The sequence below is a fragment of the Mustela erminea genome, chromosome 9 (assembly GCF_009829155.1).
Source record: "Mustela erminea isolate mMusErm1 chromosome 9, mMusErm1.Pri, whole genome shotgun sequence".
NCBI lineage: Eukaryota > Metazoa > Chordata > Mammalia > Carnivora > Mustelidae > Mustela > Mustela erminea.
Genome location: NC_045622.1, coordinates 6,597,524 through 6,607,835, shown reverse-complemented (window position 1 = coordinate 6,607,835; position 10,312 = coordinate 6,597,524). Strand labels below are relative to the sequence as shown.

Genomic DNA, 10,312 nt, shown 5'->3' with positions numbered 1-10,312 from the left:
AATGCAGTTGTAGGTGTTGCACTAGCAAATCTAAGACCACCAAACAGGACAGTGTGGAAATCTCGGGCGTAACATGAATGTGTAGGAACCGAATCTGCAATCAACAGGTGGAATTTCTTCTTTGTTTAAAAAAATGTTTTCATCTGAGTACAAGGAACACACAAAATGACATTAGTTTCCAGTGAACACAGTCATTCCACTTCTCTGGGCTGTGCCTTTTACTCCTGTGACCTATTCACTCCATAACTGGAAGCCTGTGCCTCCCTGTCCCCTTCACTCATTTTGCCCCCCCCCACCCCTTAGAATTTCTTTTTCTTCAGGAAAGCCTCAATTCCCTCCTTGAGGTCCTTCAGCTACTTCAGTCAGGCCCACCCAGATTACGTAGGATAATCTGCTTACTCAGCATCTACTGGTTATGAATATTAATCATTTCTATGATATGCCTTCAGAGCAACACCTGGGCTATGAGTGTTTAAGTAAGTAAGCGGGGACTGTAGCCTGCTGAGTTGCCACATAAACCTGCCCATTAGAATCCCTTCTCCAAAGTCCAAGGGTCCTGCCTGGAGTCGGAGGTTTTGGATCAGCTGAACTCGCTAGCAAAACAGCCCCTTCCACCAGAGACGCCCTTGACGGGACCCTCCTGCCTTCCTGCTGCTCCCCAGTGTGCCCTTGCCCTGGCACATTCTTTCAAGCTGAACGACTTCTACAGACCCTCTCAGGGCCACTGATGTATCTTAGAGCTTTCTCGTTCTTCCCCTGACTTTAAACTGGCAAGAACCTCCAGAGGCCAATTTTAGGACTTGTTTTTTTCGTTTTACTTAAGCCTTTAAATGTTGCTTCATTGTAGCGCTGCATGCGCTTGTAAGAAGTGATACCGAGAGACCCCCGTGCTCTTCGCCTAGATCCCCGCCATGGGAACACGGCAACACGATCGCAACCGGGATATGTCGATCCACTGACACTGATGACGTCGAGATACAGAGCTTGTCCGTCCTCGCAAGGACCCTATCTGCTTCGTCCAGAGTCAGACCTCCTTCCCTCCCCCGTCTCCCTTCCACATTCTGCACCCTTGCCAGTCACTCACCTGCTTCCCATTCCTATAATTCAGTCACTGCAGTTGTGCCACAGCCACGGAACCACTCAGCAGGGAAGCTCTGATGACGGGCCACTGCTTCACTAGGCACCACGTTCTGGCATTCCGCCCAGGGGGGATGTAGTATGGCAGCTTCCAAGACTGTGACAGCGCGGACCATCACCCACGGTAGAACATCTTGCTTTGACTATTAGAATAAAGCCATCATGAGTACTCATGTACAGTTTGTCTTTGGTTTTGTTTTTTAGTGAACCAGAGGCTTCATTTCTATGGGATGAATGACCAGGAGTGCGACTGCTGGCTTATGTGGTAGTTGCGTACAGAGGTTCTTTTTCTTTCTGTTCTTTCTTGTAGAGATATAATTCATGCACGAGAAAAGTCGCCCTTTCAGAGTGTACACTTTTAAGTGTATTCACAAGGTGGTGCGGTCATCACCACTCTAAAACGTATCGCTGAACCCCAGAACGTTTTCACCCCTTCCCATTTTCATCACACTCACTCTCCATCTTCCCCGTGCTGCTCCCTGACAACCACTGAACGCTTTCCTGCCTCTGGATTTTCCTATTTCATATATTTCACATAATATATGACCTCTGGATCTAGCTTTTTTGAATTAGTGTTGTGTTTCAGCTGAACCCATGGTGTAGCATGTATCTGTGTCTCATTCCTTTTTACAGTGGAGGGATGTTCCATCTTCTTTTTTTTAAGATTTTATTTTTTTTAAGATGAGAGAGTGTGAGAGAGTGTGTGTGCAAGTGGCACAAAGAGCAGAGGGAGAGGGAAAAGCAGTTTCCCTGCTGAACAGGGAACCCAACGACGGGAGCACAATCCCAGGACCCTGACGATCATGACCTGAACAGAAGGCAGATGCTTAACCGACTGAGCCCCCCAGGTGCCCCTGAATGATGTTCCACCTTATAAACATACTACATTTGGTTTATCCATCAGTTGATGAACCTTTACGCCGTCTTTACCTTTTGGCTATTATGAATAATGCCCCATGTACACTTTTTTGTGTGTGAACTTATATTGATTCCTTTGGATAGATTCCTAGGAATGGAATTGCTAGGTTGTATGGCAACTCTACGATCAACTTTTTGAGGAATTATTTTCCACTTAATCCTATGATCTTTGTTTGATCCCTCCTCCCCTTCTTACAAGTCATTTCCCTAAACGTTCTAAGTTTTATATTTTGCATTGACGTCCGTGATCCATTTTGAGCTAATTTTTTGTATAAGGTGTAAGACTTAGTTCAAGGTTCATTTCTTTGTCTATGGATATTCAATCGATCTAGCACCATTTCTTGAAAAGGCTAGCTTTTCTCCACTAAAGTGCTAAGTGTGTTGAAAGCAAACCTAACTGTCCCAAACCCCATCACTTAAATAAGAGAATATTTCCAACTTTTAACCAAAAGGACAAGCAACTAAAACAGCAACATCAACTGAGGATCGGATGTGACCACCACCGTGGTGAGTTCTTGAGGTTTCCCTGCACATTCCTAGTGTTTTCCACACTGTGTGGGTTCCTTGGAGTCTACAATAGACCTTTAGGATTGGGAAGACCTCCAGAGGCTGGTGCTCTGTGAGTGAAATCCGGGGCTCCTGGCTCTGACCCTGGCAACCAGAGGGTACTTCCTTAGGGTCTGCTGTATGGCATCAGAAGAACTAGAAAACTGTCCCTCAAAGTAGCTTCTGGACACAGCCTAAGTACACCATATAGTTGCTGCTGAAATCACTAGATGGTGGGGAGGAACTGAAGTCAACCACTGAACTGTCTATAAGGAGCAGGAGAAGTGAAGTATTAGCAGCCTCTTTGCAACACTAGTTTGTGCCACAAGCAGCATGAGAAATAACAGGGAGGGAAGGCCACAGAGAGCACCCAGAGAAAAGAAGAGTCTAAGGAACTCAACATTTTTTTAAACCTGCTAAATAAAACTAATTTCTTTATTATGGCTTTATGTTTTGATTTTTCCCCTTCCTTTTTTTTTTCAATTTTATTTTTTTTCAGTGTTCCAAGCTTCATTGTTTATGCAGCACACCCCCTGTTCCATGCAATCCGTGCCCTCCTTGATGCCCACCACCAGGCTGACCCCCCACCCCCCCGCCCCCCAACACCCTCAGTCTGTTTCTCAGGGTCCACAGTCTCATGAGAATTCAACATTTTTGATAGTTCTTTAAGAGGGCTTGTTCTTTTCAAGTTTGTAACCAGGATTATCTGCCTGGCTGTACAGACAGGTGTGTCTTAGCACTTAAAATGGCAAATATCAATCATGAATGCGTGTGTGTGTGTGTGTGTGCAGGTGTGCATGCACATATGTGTGCGATGTGATTGGATAATGCACTAAAATCCATTAATAATGGATACTGGTCATAAAGCAGTAAAGGAGAAATCAGATTTGAGAAATTCTTTGCCAATGGAAACAACTGACTGTGAGTGTGAGGTGAAGGAAAAAAATCAAACACAAATCCGATCGGGCATTTGGCTAACTGTGTAGATGGTGATGCTATTTTAATGAAATGGGGAGTAGAAGGGGAGGAAATATTGGGGGGATTAGATGGGCTCCAATGAAATAGAACTTAAAATTCAGGGTGCCTGGGTCACTCAGTCGGTTAAGCTTCTAACTCTTGATGTCGGCTCAGGTCATGATCTCAGGGTCGTGAGAATAAGCCCCGTGTGAGGCTCTACCGTGAGTGTGGAGCCTGCTTGAGATTCTCTCTCCCCATCTCCCGCTGCCCCTCCCCGCATCTGCTCATGAGCACTCTCTCTCGCTCGCTCTCAAACTGAAACAAAACTAAAAATTCAATTCCTCACACTAATCCCATTTCAGATGTTCAATAGCCACACGAGGCTAGTGGTTACTGCATCACTGGTGCAGAAAAATCTCCCGTCATTGCAGAAATGATTACCGGGTACCGCTGGCCTTGAGCTCAGGAGAGAGAGAGAGAGAGAGAGAATGACCAGAGATACAGACTTGGGAGTTATCTGAGCATTTGAAAGATAGATGAACTCACTCATGAGGGCGAAGGATCCCGGGAAGAATTTGCAAATAAAGAAAAGAAGGCCTGGAACAGAAATCTGAGAAGCCATAGCATGAAGGAACAGAGAAACCAGATTGCACAAAAATGACTGAGAAGCAAGGGATCAGAGAAGGAGAAGAACAAGAAAACAACCAGATCCCTAGCACAAGCTATAAGAGAGTTTTGGGAAAGGGACCAGGGAGACGCTTGCGGGGTCTGGTAGGCAATGAGAAAGAAGTCAGTGGGTTTGACAGTTGGGGTATCAGTAATGAACTTTCCAGAGTATTTTCAATGGGAAGGCAGGGTCCACACCGCTTGGATGAAGGTGAGAAAAGTGGTGATGCCCAGAGGAAGCGATAGAAATGGGGACCAAATGCACGGCTGAAAAGGAGAGGACCAGTTCTCTCTGAGGTCAGAGACAGTCAAGTTTGAAGGAGCAGGGAGAGAAGTGCACCACTGAGACAGTTGGGATTTCTACTGCATATCCAAGCCTGATGAGTGACATTTATGCAGAGGTGAAAAAATGCCTTTGGTCGTCTGCTGAAGAAAGGCTAATGGTTCAGCAGGGAGCCATCAGCTCTCTAACAATGGGCATAAATTTTGAGGACATCTCATTAACACCTGAAAGCCATTGATCTATCTGTCCACCAGCAAAGACATGACCTCATTAACATGTCAGGGCTTCTGCTATCAAGGATTCAAGGAGCACAGACCAGGACAAAAACAAAATCTCCACACTTTCAAGAAGAGGAAAAGAAAAAAGAAAAAAAAAAAAACCCACAAAACTTCAGTGAAACCAAACACTCATCGAGAGATTCAGAGGAAGGAGGCACGTGGACTGTGGCTGTCCAGAGAGCCTCCGGAGGCAACAGCTGCTTGATTACAAATGATGAGCATAACTAGCTCTTCTTAATGTGCAGAGAAGCTAAATAAGGAAACAAAATCACAAAATTGCCCATGAGAAATTAGGCAGGCAGGAAGTGCTAACCTCCTCAGCCAGTAATTCAAAGTCCGTTCTGGAAGTCCAAATCCTTATCGTCTTCACTGCCAGAAATTTGGTTTCTTCCCCCGTCACTCAACTGACAACTACAGCTCCAAGGGTCACCAGTGAGCTGCTCATGGTCAAGTTCTGTAGACTTTTCTCATTGCTCAGTTTTTCTCAAATGTTTTTGCAACTCCAGACACCATTAAATGTCTGTCTTTTGTCTCGCTTTGAAATCGGTCTGTTGGTTGCTGTTAGGTTCTGCTGCTCTGTATCTGACAGTTCTGTTTTTCGTATTTTCTTGTAATTGTAGACTTCTCCAAGACCGGAGCCAGCCTTCTGTCTCTCCCTCAAACTTGTGTCCAAGGTGAAGGAAGGGGCAGAGCAGGGAGTGGACAGGGCTGGCTTAATGGACAGGGCTGGCTTAATCATGGTGGGTTTCTGGAACAAAGACGGAACTGAACTAAAACAGCAGTCAGGCGCAAGAGCAACAGGGGACCCAGGTAGAAAATACGACAAAGTATGTGATGATCGGTGGGGTTTTTTTGGACCTGGAAGGCTAGTCTCTCTGGCAACCATTCAACTCTGTCATCGTAGCATAAAAACAGCCAGAGGTGTATGTGAACAAATGAACTTGGCTATATTTCAGTAAATTTTGTTTATAAAAAGCTGTCCACCTAGGCACTGAACTTTCCTGAGCTCGATTCCAGAGGAGGCTAATGAGGGAAAAAAATAAATCTAAGGCTTAAGGCCTGCACTGGGGGGGGGGGGGGCATAAATGTGTCAAGTGGGTCCCGACTCAGTTGGGGAATAGCCAGAGAAATTTTCAGAGAAACTACCAGCTGAGCATGCTCAAACTGGAACTCCTTTTATAGGTGAGAAAGAAGCTGAAAGAGGTACCAAGTTGATTAAGAACCTCTCCCTTTTGTAGAAATGCACCTGCTCCAATATGTCAGGTTTAGATAACCGAGAACCCATGCAGCTCAGTGCAATGGCCAGAGTTCTGCATATGGAGGTAGCGGCCCAGAGTTCACAGCGTGTTCACTGACTCTTCTGAGCTTCAGGTGGCTAGTACGCAACCATGACCTCCTAAAAAGAGTCTTTCAGGAGATTGCATGAGCTAGAATGAGAAAAAATTCTAGCATCGTGCCTAGTGTATAGTAAGTATTTGTTAAATACTGCTTGTCTTTCCATTTTATGAAGTTCTTTGGTACATAAAATAAGAAAAAGTAAAACATTTAAAGAAATCACATTGGAAACTGGAAAGGAGCATGCAGATGGCCCTCAGCATTCCTGTTTGTGTGCTACGCCTAACCTGATCTCTCTCCCATGCTCTAGGGGCCTTCCTCAAGTCCTGGCTTCCTCCATTCAAAACCACTTGAATGGAGTCTGGTCCCCAGGATACAGTCTCAAGTAATATTTGTTGAATAGAATGGGATTAAAAAATAATTTGCAACTATGTGCAGTTATGGACGCTCACTTATTGTGGTAGCATTTTATGTCACATTCGTGTATCAAATCATTATATTGTATACCTAATACTAACACAATGTTGCATGCCAATCATTTCTCAATTTGACAAGGGAAAGAGGTATCACATTTTATTGCTTGATTATGATATTTTTAATGAGAAAGGTTATTTTTTTCCATGGGATTTCTGGTCATACACGTTCCTTTGTGAGTTGTCTGTTCTTGTATTTTTCCATTCTTATTTGTATAGAAGAGCTTTATACATATTAAAGATATTGACCTTTTTACTGTAACATATATTACAAAATAGAGATATTTTTCTTATTAAAAAAAAAAGAACAGGGTTGATTACCACTCACTCTCCTGTCAAAAGCTTCAAAGGTCATCAAATTCTGTAGCCATCATTTGGGCCATGAAGAATGGGGAACTTGTTCTGGATAAAAATTCCATTTGTATTGCCAGTCAACCCTACTGCCCTGTTCATTTAGAGATCATCTTTCCTCTATTTCAAGTTGAGTACCTAGCCTTCTGCAGTGCTTTCAACAGGCTGGGCTGGGAACAGAATTCCTCCCAAATAATACGAGCACATGTCATCCTAAACCCCCAGCCCCCTCCTCCATGCATCCTACGCATTGCCTGGGGTCTAATGTTCTGAGCACAGCTCTGGAGAGAATCCATGGATGTGAAATCTGAGTTCTTTCTTACAACATTCGGGTCGCCACAACCATGGTCCCTAACCCTGCCATGCCTCGAATCCTTCCCCTGGCAAATAACTATAAATAATAGCAGGATTTGTATGAAGATAAAGTAAGATAACTTCAGAAAAATGCTTAGAGATGAGTCTACCCTATATGAAGTACCTAAAGGTACACTATTTTATTAAGTCAAAATAAGTCATCTTTTGTTTTCTGGGTTTTTTTGTTTGTTTTTTTTTTACAGCAGAACTACGGGAAAAGCTAAAAGGAAATTCTATAGACATATAAAAGGAGACACAGAAAAGTATATGTAAAAACATCAAAACTGTGCTCGCTTCCGCAGCATGTATACTAAAATTGGAACCATACAGAGAAGGTTAACATGGATCCTGAGTCAGGATGGCACACACAAAAAACAAAACAAAACAAAAAACACCCCATGAAAATTACCTACAATGGTTTTGCCAGTCAAAAACTGAAAAGAACACATATTCTTAATGTTTTGAAGTATCTCCTTCCAGGCTTTCCCTATGCACATGCACACACCTCCTTTTTGAGACATACACATTTAATCAAGGTGCTCCTCCTTGATAACCTGCTCCTTCTTACCTTTCTCTCAAATGATAAATATCCTGCAAAAATATGATTTTGTAAATGTCTCAGAATATTCTTAGAATTAATGGATCATGATGTATTTTTCCATTCCTCTATTTTAAGACTACATTTAAAAGCTAAATTTTATAAAGCTAAATTTATAAAGCTAAGTTTTAAAAATTGTTCTAACCATAATTCCACGAACTATTCTAACAATCATGATGACTTCTTTGAAAAGAACAGCAAACACTTCAAAACACACTGCTTCTGCTCTCTCCTAAGTATCCAGATCACTGCCATTGCAATTATTTTTAAACCCTGTGGTCAAAGCCACAAAAAGGGAGTGAAAGCTAAAATGCCTTTGTAGGTCTCATTCTCTCTTTCGCTGCCTTCGGAGACTTGAAGTTGCAGCCTCCTTCGCTCTTCTGACAGCCATTAGCCAGCTAAGTTCAGCTCAGAGTCCAGAGCTGAGTGGAACGAGGTCTGTAAAGAAAAATGTCAAATATCTCCACGGTGTGTCTTTGTTATCAGCAGAGCTGTGCAAAATCCATGTAGAACGACTACCGCATAAAACTTGGTTAACCGCAAACATTCCTTGTCCTAGGGCCAGACAGCAGAGACACTCAGCTTTAACCTTGCTAATGGTTTAGAGAACGCACACTGGGTGCACTTTGCCCATCTCGTTTGCTCTCCTCTCCAAAAAGTCTTTGGAGATTCTGGGAAAAAGACACGTCCATTTTATTTGCAAAACCTGCTAGGTTTCATTTCATTCCATTTTAATAAACATCATCCAGAACCTCCTACTTGCCAGGAGCTCACCTGGTGGCTGTGAGGAGGAAAGAGAAAAATACAAAGATGAAAGAAACAGGTCTTTCTGCCCTTGAAGAGTTGAAAATCTATTAGAAAGCAGTAAGATGTGTGAACAAATAGCTTTAGTTCCAGGCAGAACGAAATAAGGCTAAACAAAGGAGCACATATTGTGCCTAGTGATTGCAAAGGAAAAACGGAAATCATTTAAGCAAGAAGAGGTCACATTTGAAGTAAGCCTTAAAGGATGTGTAGGCTTTTTATAGGGGGGAAAGAAGACCGCAAAACCATTAATGAGTCTCTGCTAGGCATTTTGACTTCTGAATCAGAGATTACACTAAGGGCTTCTGGAAACACTGGTTTGTTAAGTAAAAAACAAAACAGAAGAAAAACCACTTTGACTAGAAAATATTATCACTTTGTTATTAATGAGGAATCCAAGTAATCTAGTTAAGATTCTGCCTATTAAGAGTAGGATAGGGACTGGACCTCAGACTGATCGCAAGCCAGCCTGGGGACTTTCGAGACCAAGAAGACAATACCAGAATGAGCGTGGAAGTGTGAGAAGGCAGGGTGGCTTCAGAAAATGGCTTACTTTCTATCTTAAAAAACAAAAAACAAAAGACAAAAAAAAAAAAAAAACAAAAAAACAAGGACAAAACCAAAGACCTTAGGTAGGTATAATATCTCTCCCCTAAGAGAAGAAAGGATGTATATACGGTAGATTGGTAACAAATAAATCATAAAGTCTCGGGGGCATAACAGGGAAAGGGTTAATTCCTGCTTATGAAAACCCGCAGCAGGTACAGTGGCTCTCCAGGGCGGTGGCCTCCTAGGCGGGGACACGCGGATCTGCACAGCTGCATCACACAACTGGACCTTCCAGAGCATCGGCCACAAGCAAACCAGCCACACCATCCACACAGCCACGGAAGGAAACGGAGAATGCAGAGAACCCACACTTCTTTTGCCCTTCTCTACTGTGGCCTTGAGGGACACACGTCACTGCTTAGAGCCCCCAACCAGATCTAGTCACCTGGCCCTAAAATAACGTCGTCTTCCTACATGCCCAGGAAGAAGAAAAGGAAAAGGGATTTGGCGAAAGCAAGGCATGGTTCCTGGTACACAAGGCAATGGTAATTTAGGATGTATGTGCTTTTGTGAATTTAATATATAAATTAAATAAATACATAATGCGATTTCTATTATACACTACATATAGAACATATTTTATAGACACCATATATTATATATTATAACAATATATAACATAGTATATAGTACTGTCATATGTTATATATAATAATTCATATAAAGTGAACTCCAGATCATCCCCATCTTACAAGAGAACAGATGGGACTTTGTAAACCCTCCCCCCCAGCCCGTGCGGGACTGGCAGCTGCTGAGTTGGGAGCATATCCCCCCAGGCCAGGGAGCTCCTACCGCCTGAGGTCAGTTCTCTGGAGGAAGGGCGGCTGTGAAGGTTTTATATGTGAAGCTGGTTACGCTGTGGTCTCTAGTTACCCAACAAAACACTGGGTGCTGCTGTGCGGGTATCTGCAGATGTGAGGAAGGTCTATACTGTTTACTCTAAGGAAGGAAGATCCTGCTGGATAATCTGTGTGGGCCCGATGCATGCAGCAAGGAGGCTGTC

At 43.2% G+C, this 10,312-nt stretch overlaps 1 non-coding gene across 1 annotated transcript; it reads left to right on the top strand.

Moving 5' to 3' along the window:
• The first annotated feature begins 7,584 nt into the window (after window positions 1-7,584).
• Window positions 7,585-7,692, top strand: LOC116600439. The gene has a single exon (XR_004289645.1). It is a non-coding gene; the product is annotated as a U6 spliceosomal RNA (small nuclear RNA).
• The last annotated feature ends 2,620 nt before the right edge of the window (window positions 7,693-10,312 follow it).